The sequence below is a fragment of the Pelodiscus sinensis genome, chromosome 4 (assembly GCF_052426305.1).
Source record: "Pelodiscus sinensis isolate ZL-2025 chromosome 4, ASM5242630v1, whole genome shotgun sequence".
NCBI classification, from domain to species: domain Eukaryota; kingdom Metazoa; phylum Chordata; order Testudines; family Trionychidae; genus Pelodiscus; species Pelodiscus sinensis.
Window position 1 is genome coordinate 129,051,702 of NC_143055.1, and position 14,422 is coordinate 129,066,123.

General features: G+C 43.8%; 1 protein-coding gene across 3 annotated transcripts in view; it reads left to right on the forward strand.

The window, feature by feature from the left end:
- Positions 1-324: 324 nt before the first annotated feature.
- Positions 325-14,422, forward strand: part of SLC4A4 (solute carrier family 4 member 4) — a 237,704-nt gene continuing 223,606 nt past the window's right edge. The window contains exon 1 of one of the 3 annotated variants that reach the window (XM_089778143.1): positions 325-343. The gene's annotated coding sequence lies outside the window, so the exon portion shown is untranslated. Of the gene's footprint in view, positions 344-3,875; positions 4,101-4,218; positions 4,433-14,422 lie in introns of those variants that run through there. The other 2 variants (XM_089778146.1, XM_089778147.1) reach the window with 2 other exon arrangements.

A 14,422-nucleotide genomic window follows, 5' to 3' on the forward strand; every position in this document is an offset into this window, starting at 1 on the left:
TTTTACTGCTTGCCATTCAGTTTCCCTTTGTGCAGAGTTCACAAGGGCTACAGGAGGAGAGCCTGCTGCTGAGCAATTTCGGAGATGCAGGGCTGAAGAAAGCAGATGCCATGTGAAGATCCCATGCTTTGCTGATGGAGCGGGGTTTTGTACCACGTGGCATCTTTAGCCTCCTGGTCATCATCCTGGTTAAAATGTTTGCTGCTGCCTTCCTATTTCCTTACTTTGCTGGAGAATCAGTCTTTGCTACTGCAGCCTCCTGGAAATTGCTTCACCTCCGCCTGGACAGTGAATCTCCGCAGAAGAACCCCATCTCAGCGAGTGAGGGGGAGAATTTGGGAAGGTTGGTGAACATTTTTATCCTTTCCCGTTTCCATTCTTTAGTACTACATTAAAATCTACTACAGTACCTTTAGTGCACCCCAGTAAGGCCTATACCGACCAATGAATGTGTAGCACATTAGTGCACTTTAGAAATCACTCCCCTGAAGTCCATATTACTGCCCTATGTATATAAGCCTGGGAACAGTGACATCTCAGCTGTGTCTAGACAGGCCAGTTTTTCCGGAAAATCAGCCGCTTTTCCAGAAAAACTTGCCAGCTGTCTACACTGGCCGCTTGAATTTCTGCAAAGGCACTGACTTCCTACTGTAAGAAATCAGTGCTTTTTGCGGAAATACTATGCTGCTCTGATTCAAGCAAAAGTCCCTTTTGCGCAAAACTTTTGCGCAAAAGGGCCAGTGTAGACAGATTTGTTTTGCGCAAAAAAGCCCCGATCGCGAAAATGGTCTGTGCCATTGTAGACGCACTTTTCTGCAAAAAGTGCTTTTGTGGAAAAGCGTCCGTGCCAATCTAGACGTTCTGTTCCGAAAATGCTTTTAACAGAAAACTTTTCCATTAAAAGCATTTCTGGAAAATCATGCCAGTCTAGATGTAGCCCTCCTGTATAAACAAACTGTATAGGGAAAGGGCTGAAGTCAACACCGAGTAACCATTTGACATTTTTTCCAGCATTTATTGGCTAAACACCAATGTAACTTTTTTGTACTGGGGGTATTATATTGGGTGTTTACCTAAAATCAAAAGCCTTAGTTATTCTACATGAGGCTTTGCACACATTGTAGTCTTGCCACACAAGGCTCCTGGTACAGTCAAATGTTTTGTGTTATGTTACCATATTAGAATTGCCATGCTGGAAATAGGTGACTGCTTCATCACCACTGAAGAAATTTTCTGATGAATATTATTGAGGACTAACCAACTGGATTGGTGTTTCTTGCTTTAAACATGTTCCTGTGATTCTCCCCCCCCACCCCCCTTTTTGTTGAGATAGTAGTTAGGCTGTGTATTTTCAGTGGTACAGTGGCTGTTAGGGTTATTGTATACGCTGAAGTGGATCACAGCCTGTAAGATGAGAACCCTTAACTCAAGTTTTCTCATGATATTGGCAGATCTCTGATCATGCTGGTACAGACCACAATCACAGCTGAAAACCTTCACCATTGTAACTGTGGAATGTTAGCAATGAGGGGTGGGTGTGTTTCCTGTTTGGTCATATTATACCAGTGGTCTCCAGCCTTTTTAAGCATGAGATCACTTTTTGAATTTAAGTGCAATCCAGGGTCTACCTCAAATATAAATACCCTTGGCTCCACCTCCCTCTTGCCCATCCTCACTCACTTTCATCAGGCTGGGGCAGAGGGTTGGGGTGCAGGCTTTGGTCTTGGATTAAGGGATCTGGAGTGTGAGAGGGGCTCAGGGCTGCTCGAGGGGCAGGCAGTTGAGATGTAGGAGGGGTTCTAGGTGCAGGCTCTGGGACCGCGTTTGGATGCAGGGGTGCTCAGGGTTTGAGGTGTTAGAAGGGGTTCATGACTGAGGTAGGAGTTTAGGATGTGGGCTCTAGCTAGGCACTGCTTACCTCCTGGGTGGTGGTGGTGCAGTGGAGCTAAGGAAGGCTCTATCCTGCTCTGGCCCTGGGCCACTCCCTAAAGCTGTGAGCAAACTCCATCCTAAATCCTGTTGTGCCCCCTCTCTGCTTGTGAAGAAAGGCTAGAGAGTGGGAGGGGGCACCTTGATGTCAGCACCCCTCTTCTCCCTCCCCTGCCCTGCCCAGAAAGCAGGAGGCTCCCCAGGGGGAGGGGAAGCTCCAAGGCAAAGGCAGGAGATGAGCAGCAGTGGGGGAAGGAGCAGATGAAGTGCTGCGCTTGATAGCCTCTTGGCCATACCAGTCAGGATCCCATCAGATGCTCCAAGATCTACCAGTAGATCCTGATCGACTGGTTGGTGACCATTGTTCTATACTGTCATTAATGTCCCTGCAAAAATTCTTCCTGTTTGGTGGAACATTGATAAATAGGGTACCTGTGATAATGATTTTTGCATGTGATTGTAAAAGAAATTAGGTATAAAAAGCCAACCAACAAGTAGGAATTTATGTAAAGAGTGATGTCGTATGCCTTTCTGGGAGTGTAATGTGGCAGCCAGCAGCTCATTGTGTTTAAAGAAAGGGGGAGTGGGTGGAATTGGAAATGTAAAAATTTTAATGATTAGAATTCTCAGCTTAGAATAGGATTTTTTTTAAAAGGTCATACTTGTTAGGCATTTGAATGGAGGTTCTGTTGCGCCAACTGCCTGAGTCAGGTGAAGTAGTCTGGGAACTGGATTGTGTCACATACACCTATTTTTGCCAGCATTCACAGCTGCTGAAAGGTGGCCTTTTCAAAATGAGCTTTTGGGGAAAAAATGCGGATCCTTCCACACCTGCCCTGTTTGGGGCTGTTGAACAATGCAAAGCATTGCAGTTTGCAGTTCTTTGCATTACATCACTGTTTTAGGATGTAGGAAGAAAGGTCCCTGATACAATTAGGCCTACAAGGCTGGGGTTAGCGACCTGAGGCTAGACCTTGAACCTCTTTTTGATTATCTCACTAACACCTTTCACTTCTCTTCCCTGTGGCCTGTCATTTCTTTCCCTAGTTCTCTATGTGGGTTCCTGAAGCCAGCAATCTAATCTGGTTTTTTTTAAATACCGAAACTCAAAATGATTAAAAATTAATTCAGCACAAGCACTCTTAGTAACATGCTTCCCCAGGGGGCATGTTAGCTTCCGATCACCTCCTATCTCACCCTGTGCGTAAGTCCCCCACACCTGTGCAGCCAGGCTGGGCCGTGCAAGCACCTGCTTGCCCCCTCGCTCCCACCCCACTTTCCCAACAGGGTTTGCACAATCTATCGAGGTGTCGAGGGTGGAGCAGGATGCAGGTTTGCGGGTTTCCCCGTGCGCTTGTGAAACACCCGCCCGCAGGGCTTCAGATTCGGAAGGGAAGGAAAAACCGCTCCTCTTACGGGCTGTGTCACGTTTGCTGCAAATGACAAAATCTGCAGGTGTCCAACCCCCGGAGTGGTCGCTGCGGGGTTGTCTCCCCAGAGCTGGCTCTTAGGCCTGGTGGCGCTGCGTGGCTCCTAGGAGTTACTGGCTTTACAGCAGGGGGCGGCTCACGCGTCCGCGTCGCTGTTTCTTTTCTGACTTAGCAGGAAACTTTCCGATGTGCACGGCGTCCTGCGGGGGGGATAAACCTTCGCTGTTCTGCAAGGGAGCGCTGGATGTCTTAGACCCCCCGCCACCCCGTGCGCCGGGCAGGTCTCTCCGCTGCGGGCGGTCCCTTCGGCCGGCCAAGCGCGGCTGCGGAGCCCCTGGGCTGCACTTCGGGCGGCGGCAGGGCCCCTCTACCTGCGCGCGTGGGTCGGGGCAGGAAGAGCCCGAGGCGCTGCTGGAAACCCTCCTCCCCGCCCCATGAGCCGCCCGGCGCAGGGGGAGCCCGCCCCATCCGCAGCCCGGGCCAGCCCAGACTCCGCCCCCCCGCTCCTCGCCGCCCGGGGCCCGCTGACGCTGGGAGGGCAGCGGGGAAGGGGCCGGCCCGGAGCGGCCCGCGGCTTTAAAGCGGCAGCGGGGCGGGCGCTCCCCGCACAGCGGCGCTCGGCAGCCGGCTCCGCGCACGGGGAAGCGCAGAGTGCCCGGGCGCTCGGCATGCTCCGCGCCGCGCTCTGAGCGCCCCCGCCGCCGCCACGCTGGAGGAGCGACGCAAGGCAGAGCCCAGGGGGTGAGAGCCGGGCCGGGGGGGCTGGGAGGCGGGGCAGCCCTTTCTCCCGGGGCTTTCTGGCACCTGGAGCTCCAGCTCCCCGTGGCAGGGGCTCAGCCGGGCTGCCAGGTGCTGGAGGCGGTCTGCGCCTCGGGAAACCGCCCCCCTGGCTCCCTTCTTCTGTGTCTGCCACCCGCCAGCCGGCCCTGGGGACTAGTGAGCTGGGAGCCGCCTGTCCGTGTTTGGGGAAAGGGAGCCATTAAGTGCCGCACGCTCCCCAAAGTAATGAAATAACCAGCCCGGGCTACCTCCCGGGCCTGGCGAGGCGGCAGGACTTCCCCTGTGCCTTCGGGGTGAGTCTCATTGCTCGCAGGGCATGCCTGGCGTGTGTGTTCCGCACCAAGCGAGAAAATGCATGTCTAGCACAGGATCGGGTGGGCAAGGCTTGGAGTGGCAAAGGGTGTGTGTGTGTGTGTGTGTGTACGTACGTACCCACGCCTGTCCACAAGTTGTGGCTTCAATTTTTCACCCTGGTTGTCACAACTGGACCCTGATGGCAATGCAGGCTTCCCCGGAGGTCTCTCAAAGAGCGCAGGTGTTCACCGGCATGGATCCGTGTGTAGGGACTGGGGCTCTTCTCTGTTGAGCGTGCACAGTTACTGTACAGAGCATTCCACAGTGGCTAAAGTAATTCTTCCATTAGCATTCAATGTGTCTGATCAATGTGGGATTTTATTGCATGAAGAAACCACTTGCCTGTCTGAGAGCTGAAAATGCAATCTGTCTTTCTGTGGTAAGTTTGAAGTGTTAGTGACTCTCTGGCACTGGCTGCCAGTGCTAAATTGGACCTAACATGGGTAATGCATGTTGCTAAGTCTGACTTTTTACATTGGATAGAAAACTGAGGGAAAACATTTATTTTTAACATCTTTGGGAGAAAAGTGACATTGATTTTATCCCGCCCCTTCAGACACCTCTATCTGGTGCTTGCCAATTGATACCTGACAGTTTTAAAGCTGCTATTATTTGGAAACTTGATAAATCGGTAAGGTTAACTAATTAAACTGTCACAATTTCCTTGAAATGGCTATTTGCTGTCATTTGGCCTTTTGCTGAATGGGAATATGCCACTCTTATAAACTAGATGTCCAATATTTCTCCTTTCTTTCTTGAACTTCCTGCTGAGAATTCTAGTCCTACAGGTGTTCTGCTCCCTGTAAAGAATAATCATAGAAATGAATACTAAATCGTCCTTTTGTTCTCATAGTCTTGTTTTCTGCTGCAATCTTAAGGATTATTCCGTGCCTCCTTTGTTCTGAGGGCATTCTTTAACACCTGTATTAAAAAAATTATATTTCATAATGTCTGTAGAGCTGCAGGGCAACTTTCTGTTTCCAAAAATTATGGAACATATCTGGCTTGAGGCTTCAAGGAAGGTACTTGTCATCCCTGAAAAGTGACAAGCACTTTTTGCTTCCACGGAAGTCAGTGGCATTTTCAGTGTGTTTGCACCTCAGAGGATTATTGCCTTAGTCACCAACAGCCTGATATTGCAGACACTTATGAACTGAGTAACTTTCATTCATAGATATAGTTCCATTAACTTGAAGGGGGCTTCTTCTGTGAGTAGTGTTACTCTGTATTTGCAAAAGCGAGAAGTCCTGTGGCACCTTATAGACGAACAGATTTATTGGAGCATAAGCTTTCGTGGGCAAAGACCCACTTCGTCAGATGCATTTGCAGTGACTCTAAGGCAGAACGGCTTCACTGGATTTGTGTTAAGACATTCAGTAGAGTACAGAAGTTTAGGAATAATAGAGGGGGGGAGATGCATTGTTTTGTATCTAAAAACCACTTCACCCTTACAGCATACTTACTCCTTAGTGGCTTAATTGTTCCTGTTATGCCGAAAAAGCTATTTTTTCCGTAGTTTAACATTTTGCTAAATGAATGAAACCAATTTTAAGAGCCAGGCATTTTGTGTGAGAGCAGAATTTACTACTTGTGCAAATGTATCCAGTTGTTACACTGATTGGAAAGCAGAAGTTATCTGCATATAAAAGAGTTAAGAGTCTCCATACTAGAATTTAGTTGTAATTACCTTTAGTTCCCATTCACATGCAGAATCCTAAATGGAATTGGGTGTTAATTTTGCATTTCAGGTTAAAGGACTTGTAAATTTGCAGTGGTCTGTCTGTTCAATATCTTGCATGTATTTCAGTGCAGAAGTAAGTGCAGTGTTTTTCAAAGTGATTCTATGGTTTTGTTGTGGAATCATAGAAATTAAAAGGCTCCATTTATATCTAGGTTTTTGATGACGTTATAAGGATGCGGTGCTAGCTGTTAGTGAATGGCAGTACAACCCTGAGGTTCAAGTGGTGCCTCCTTTGTTATTCCTTCTGGGTTTTTTCAGACTGAAAACATGAAACAGTAACAGATTTTGTTTCACTTCAAAGGAAAACAATTTCCCCCCTGATGTCCACCACTTCCATATTATGTGTGCATTTCAGCTCTCTAGAAGAGTTGGCAGAACTCTGCCTGCCTGATGTGGTGGTGTATCGTAAGTTGCTTTTATTAGTTTTTTAAAGGGGTGACATCATGATTTGCTAGTTTGGTATCATCTGGAGGACACTTTAATTGAGCTTTACAAAAAAATTCTGTTTGGGGAATCTTTAGTAATCTTACTCTGTCCATGCATGACAAATACTAAAACTGCTGGTAGCATGCACAGATGCAAAGAGGACATTTAGTCACAAAATGCACATTAAAGGAAAATACCTCTTTTTATAAACCATATCATTCTCCGCTTTGCCTGCCTGTCAGTGAGGGTGCCGTACTCAAGTATGAAGTTCCTTTTAGTGAATTTGATAAAGCAGGTTGAGTTTTTTTCATCTTGAGAAATCCCTGGTTGCAGTAAGAATTTGAAGATACATTGATACATGACATGTTGGCTATAGGTTTGTTTTTGTTGTCAATTTCATGAATGAAAACTCTGGTTTTCAAGAATAAAAAGATTTTAAAAAAATAGAATGGCTATCAGGTAGCTATTCTTAATAGACGAAATCTTTGTCAGTTTTATTTACTACTTGCTCATTAGTAAATACAATTTTTTTGTAGATGTCTTCCTGTAAAAAGAGTCTGGTGAGCTGGTGTTCATGAGATTATATGCATTCTGGACTCTCTTCCATAATATCCAGAGTGTATGTGCTATTTAGTTAGTGCAGATTGATGCTCTTTGGACTGAATCTTAAGCTTTTGTATCACAATTGCATAGGTAAAGGATTGGTAATTATCAAGCAAACTCAGAAGCGTCAAACTAGAGCCTGCATTTTGCCCATCTGTTGTAGTGTTGGGTGTGAGCAGGGTTAGAAGGGAAGGAATGATGGAAACTCCCCATACTTTGGAATTTGGGTTATGTTCTCTGAAGACACTTCATTGAAAATCAGTGGCCCTGATGTCTTTTCTATGGCCCTATTCCTCCCAGTCTGTCACTGTGCACTACAGATTATGGTGACTTCATTGTAACAGACGGTCAGATCCTGGCCCTGGTCTGGTGGGCTGGCTTTGAGCTATGTTCTTTGTATAATAGCTTCAGAATCTGGACCAGTGATCCTTGTAAACTGTGCATGTAATACGGCCACTCAGGAGAGATTCCAACGCTGCCCAACTGATTAGCACAACGCCCACAGCTCGGTTTTGTTTCTACTGGTGGCTCACATTTACACATGCCTCGGTTCACATAAAACATTTCCTCCACATATGGATGGAAAAGATTAGAGGGAACATTGATCTGGACTCTTGTAGCCTGACTCAGTGTTCCTGTAACTGCCAGGATCAGTCTTATTATTCTGTGTTAAGAACAATCATCAGCTGCTATCTGGCTTAAAATTTGTTCAGAAAACTTGAAGTATGTGACTTGAAAATCTACACAACTGTGGTCTGCTAAATTTAAGATGGACTAGCAGTAGAACTCCTGGATTATTTCACATCACAATACTAATTTTGTTGGCTTTGGATGCAGAAGTGAGAGAGGTATCTATGGCAGCTCTTTACAAAAACACACACCTTCAGTAATAAAGAAAACTGGGGTAGGAAGAAGAGAAATCCTTCCCTTAAACTTGTTGCATTCCTGTGTGGCGTGCTAGCAAAATAGAGATCTACACCAGTGGTGTAAAGACTGAGGGTGTGTCTACACTGCAGGACTTAACTGGAAATAAGATATACAAATTGAACTATGTCAATTGTGTCGCTTATTTCGAAATAGGGAATCTTCCTCTGATATGTTCTTTGTCTTATCTGTATTTGCTTTAGATTGCAATTTCCTTGGGGTAGGGGCATTCCTTCTTGTGTTCGCCCAGTGCTGAGGCTGCTGACCGTGCTTAGTTTAATAATAAAAAGCTGTTACAGTGTGTTGTGTAAATAAGAAGTTATAGAGTGATATAACCATTCAGATGAATCTATGCTGTGCCCTTTTCTCAGAAGTATTAACTAGCATATAAATATGTACTCTTGGACACTTTTTAGAACTCCGTATTGTATGGTGACTTCAAAGGAAGAATCTATCAGGTCAAGGCTTGTATACAGACTAAGTTCAAAGATGCATCTGTTGGGTCAGTTTACGTTCTGAGCATGCACTGTAAATTCAGATTGCTGTATATGAACCACTAGAGGCTCATTTAAAAAACCAAATACCCTGGGTACTCTGTTTTTAAAACAGTAATTCTATTGTTGTTTTGAAAGGATTTAGGGTTTTTTTCTTAGTCATTCACATACATCATACCTAACTGGGTTGGTTTGTCCCCTTTAATAATGGATTAATTATATTATTTGCACAAGCAAGAGGCTAAGTGCATGCTACTTGTATTAATTTATCTCGATCATGCATCTACATATTGACTTGAAACACCCCAGCAATTCCAGTATTGGCTGAGGATCATCTGAGCAGAGGCTAACCATTGTATTGAAGGTTCCCAAACGGGACCGTTGCTGTCTTGCTAAGAGCCAGCTGATCACATAGTGTCTGCTATCCTCCTTATTTCCAGTTGATACACTGTACCAAAAGACACCTACATAAAATACGTTTGATATTAATTTTTCATCATATTTGCCCCAATGAAGAGTTGTCCTTTTCAGGATGGTGATATTTAATGAAGAATATCTGAGGCTATGTCTACACTGCACTGTGATTTTGGAATAAGCTGTTCTGGAAGGAAGACTTTGAAATAGCGCATCTACAGAGAAGCTTGGAAACTAATCTGAGGCAAACTCTCCTAATGTGGACACGCTACCTTGATTTAGAGCCCCAGGAAGCCACTGGGGAGTAATTACTTTGAATGGCCTGGGGGTGGAACTATTTTGAAAGAGCAGCAGTGGAGCATCCACACTAATCCTCTTCCGAAATAGCTATTTTTGAAGAGGCGTTATTCCTCATGGAACAAGGTTTACAAATGTTGAAATAAACTGCCTGTTATTTCGAAGTTATTTCAAAATAATGGGCTAGCTGTATGGATGCGCGCCAATTTAGTTTGGAACAACATCCGTTATTCTGAAATAACGCTGCTGTGTAGACATACCCTTTGAGTGGCCCAGATTCAGATCTGATGTTTTACACCAGTTGTAGACATCAGTAGGGTTATACCTTAATTTATACCAGTATAAGATGAGATCAGGCCCCTAGTTGCTGTTAAGATGTGGTCCATACAGTGGAGAAAGTTTGAGACTCTCTGGATTGTATCAAATTGTAGGCTTGATCCTGCTATGGACTTCCAGGGAAGAAGAAATAGCTTCAGTCTTCTATATTTTTTTTCTTGTGTGAAAAGCAATTAAAGGGTTAGCTAAATTGAAAATATTTTTTTTTCCAATTTGGGGTTCAAACAAAATCTGAATCTCAAATTCTGGAAGCACCTGGCATTAGTACTAGTTTGGCAGAATGTGGGAGTGAAACAGGGGATTATTTACTTAAAAAGGCTAGAGAAGTACTATTTCTGCAGTATTGAGATGTAGGGCAAACTCTCTGCTCCAGTTTCTTCCCTTCCCACTACCCCATGGGATAATTGTGCAGAAGTTCTCAGTATGGGCTTTGCCCACATAGAGGGAGATCTGTATGTCTACACTCACAGCTGATCAACAGAACTTCTGTCATTAACTATCTCCCCACCCCCACCATCAACCACAAAGTTTTGCTTTGGCAAGTGAAAGTGTGAACGCTGCTTTGTTAGCAGGAGGACAAAGTGAAACCCACTCATTGGGAATGGAAGTATGTTTGCCTGCAAAAGTGCTGACAAACAGCGTTCACACAAGCTGACTTTTAGCGACAAGTTTGGAACCTTATGGCTCAAAGCTATGTAGTGTAGACATCCCCTTTAGGAGGAGAATTGTACCTGAAAATTTGCATGTACAGATTGTCAGCATTTTCTTGATAACAAGTAATGCTGTTTATAGTATATGCTGCATATCAAAGTCAGCACTTGAATTACATGTATATGTCCCTGCTGAATTAGCCAGGCTTTGATTTATGCAAATCAAATGGGGGTTGCTATTAGGGATGTTAAAATGCCTTTATTTAAGTAAACGTGTAACCGCTGAAAATTTCAGCAGTTATGCATTTACACAAGGAGGAGGGATCTTGTGTAACCATGCACGTTAACTGATGAGCTCAGGCCAATTGGTTAACTGTACACAGACACATGTTTCCACCCCCAGTTGCTATTCGAAAGCGAGAGTCTGAGAGATGGCAGTTTTTATTGAAGTATAACATGTATCTGCAAGAAAAGTATACTGACTGAACAGAGTCTGATCCTGAGGAATTTTGTCCCAGTGAGTATACTCTAAATGCAAGTAAAATTGCAGTGGCAAAGTAGGTGAGGTAATGTGTTTTATTAGATCAACTTCTGTTGGTGAGAGAGACAAGCGCTTAAGTTATAGCGGGCTCTGAAGTTCTTCTCTATCACTAACTGAAATTAGTTCAGTAAAACATAACTGCCTCCCCCACCTTTGCTCTTTAACGTCCTGGGACTGATGAAGTCACAACTACACCACATCTAGTAAAATTGCAGTCATTTCTATTAAGAAAACTGATGCATCACTTAGAGCAGTGGTCCCCAACCTTTTGAGGTTGTCGGACGCCAGGGGGCGGGGACACTTGCGCACCTGGGGCCGGCCCCCCCCCCCATTGCCGCGTGCCTGGGGCCCCCTCCAAGGGCCGCGCACCCGGGGCTGGCGCGCCCCCCTCCCCCCGCAAGCGCCACGTGCCCGGGGCTGGCGCTCCCCTCCCCCCCGCAAGCGCTGCGCGCCCGGGGCCGGCGCTCACCGTGCGCCATGTGCCCGGGGCCAGGCCAGCCCCGAGCACCTGGTGGGCGCATGCAAATGCCCCCGCGGGCGCCATGGCGCCCGCAGGCACCATGTTGGGAACCACGGACTTAGAGCATTAATTTAGTTTTTGTTCAAGGAGCAATAGAAGTAGTAGTAGGCTTGGTTAGGGTCAGGATACAGTGATAAGTGAGCAGTAGGTGTATATTAAATAGAAGTTAAAATGAACAAAATAAGGTAGCTTACTGGCACTGCTGATCATGTATTTGTAACAGTTATTCCCTATTTTCCCCTTTATCAAGTTTTTTTAAGTCTTCCTTCATCTTTTTATATTCCTATTCAGATGATAAAGCTGTTTGAAGGAATGTTCAGTTTCTTTCTCTATTTCCTCAATGGGACACCAATCACTACATTGAGTTCTTAGGGTCTTATTTGTGAACTAACATTTTAGAAGTGACTAGGGAATCTCAATTTCTAGGTTCCCACACTCAGATTAAAATGAGCTTAATTTTTTTTCAGAGTGAGGATGAATACTTCACACTCTCTGTACATCTGGCCCATGAGCACTGAACTTCATTATTTAGTTCCGAAAATGTAACCTAATTTTTGCAGATTTTTTAAAAATGCTTAGTGTTGTAAATGCTTGCCATCTAAATTTTGGGTTAAAATAGTCTGACACAGTGTCTGTCTGTCTTTCTCTGTCTCTTTCTTTTTACTATTTTGAGTAATACAACTATTTTGAGTAATACAAAAGTATATACAGTATTTCAAATGTCTACATAGCACCGTGTGCACCTATGGCCATATATAATGTGTGAGATTATGCTTTGGAGTTAATTGCTGGATTGAAAGGTGACACTGTTTTAAAACATTTTCAGTAAAGTCTTAATTTCTCTATAAAACCAGAAAACATCCTTGTATGCTTACAGGGTGTGTTTGTATGCTGGAAACCAGAGTTTTCCATTCAGGTGCACCTGACTAGCTATGTTGCAGACAAATGTAAAGTTGCACTTCAAATGGCTGCACAAATTCATTTCATTACTGGGACCTACAGAGGCCACTGTCCTTTAGATTAGAAGACTAAAACACTCTCTGTAGGCCTGACCTTAACACCACTGAAGCCAATAAGAGGTTCTTCATCAATTTCAGTGGGTTTTGGATCAGCCTTAAACTAGCACTTTATTCATTATTTGTAATTTTATTTTGTAATTCAGTTGACAATAGGGAGTGGATTGCTCTTCGATTTACTCTTTCTGAAGCACCTGGCCTTAGCCACTGTTGGAAGACAAAATACTGGGCTGGATGGACCATTGTTCTGATTCAGTTGGCCATTCTTACGATTTAGAGTCAGAAACAAATCAGAGATTGCTATGTTAATTTCACTTATGATTTCAGGTATATGTAACTATGAGAGAAACTACGTGTGTCCGTCCCAAAGCATTTTTTTTAAATAGTTTAGATGTATGAGTGAGTTCAGATTTCTGCTTTGTTACAATTTAAAATGTTTTGTCAATGAACTCTTGAGCATCTCATACTTTAAGTAATTCTTAATTATCCTGATGTTAAAAATCCGAATCCCATGAATATCACATCTGGTGACTATTAGAAATACAGATTTGAGACTGCAGATTACTAAAATTCCTTTATTTCGGCCATTTATCACAATTATTATAATTTTCATTCAATTCTAATAATTGTTTCTTTCACAAAATGTACTAATTTAAAATGCTGAGATTTTAAAATGTTGTCTCGAAACATTGTAGCGCTCCCTTATCTGGAAACAAACTGACTACTTAAGATACTGTGTGTGTGTGTGTGTGTGTGTGTGTGTGTGTGTGTGTGAGAGAGAGATTAATTCTTTGAGTTTCATAAAGAAACGGCCAACAAACTATACAAAATGGTCGATAACATCCAACTTGTGAAAGTTTTCAAATACTGCAGTTCAAACCAGGCCATACTATATAGACATCCATACTATATAGACATAACATCTTGGGCTGGCAATAACAGGAATAAAATAGGAGAGGAGACATTTGTAGGAATGAAGGTACTTTGATCATCTCAACTTGTGCATACAAGTGTACCGAGAAACAGGGTCCCAATTTCTTCAGATTCATATAATTGCATTTATATTTTAGACAGCAATGAACTATTCATTCTTTGGCTGTTAACTGGGACTGAATATAAATCTGCCTGCTCTTCCATTTTTTGTAAAATCATGTACTTGTTGATCTTAGAAGCTCCCATGAGCTTAGGTTTTGTGCTGCCATTCAACCCAGTTCAGTGGGTCAGTCTGTGGAATTTAATTTCCCTTTGGGATTCTGGTAAGGCAAATACAGCGGTTTATGATCCAACTATAAGTTATGAAATTACATTTTGTAATAAATCAGTGCAGCTCATCTTACTTCCTCTGTTACGTTCTATTTTTCTGCTTTAATTAAGGACCACATTTCCAGTTTAATATCAGTTGGGCTTCATTTTTGGGGACAGTTCTGAACCTGCACTTTGTCACCTTTACATCAAATGTTCCTGCCTGTGAATCGTGGACTTTAATATTCACCTTACTTAAATGATGGGTGGAGGAATCTGAAGTCTGGCATTGAGCAAACAGTGCAGAGTGTAACTTTTTATTGGTTACAGGTTATTGCTGCTAATCTAATGAATTAACTAACCTGACTAAAATGGTACACGACTTCACTGAAGTTCTTCCCCCACTGTATGTAGCAGAATGTAGGTTTTACATTTGTTCTGCAGGTTAGCACAGTAAACCAGTGCTAAGTCACGAGTCTTAGTGGGCTTATATGGGCCACTGTATTGGATTGCTTTTTCCATGGTTTTTAATCCTTGTGTTCTGCACCTGTGGTTTAAGTCACTACTACTTCTTGAAGAAAACAGCAAATAGATCGTTTTGGATGATGATGATGATTTCATACATTTCTGTGTGACCTTTGGGGCTCAGAGCCACTACTTTTGGCTAATTAGTATTTTTTCAATAATGTGTTGAGATTTTGATACATTCTATTTCTGTATCTACA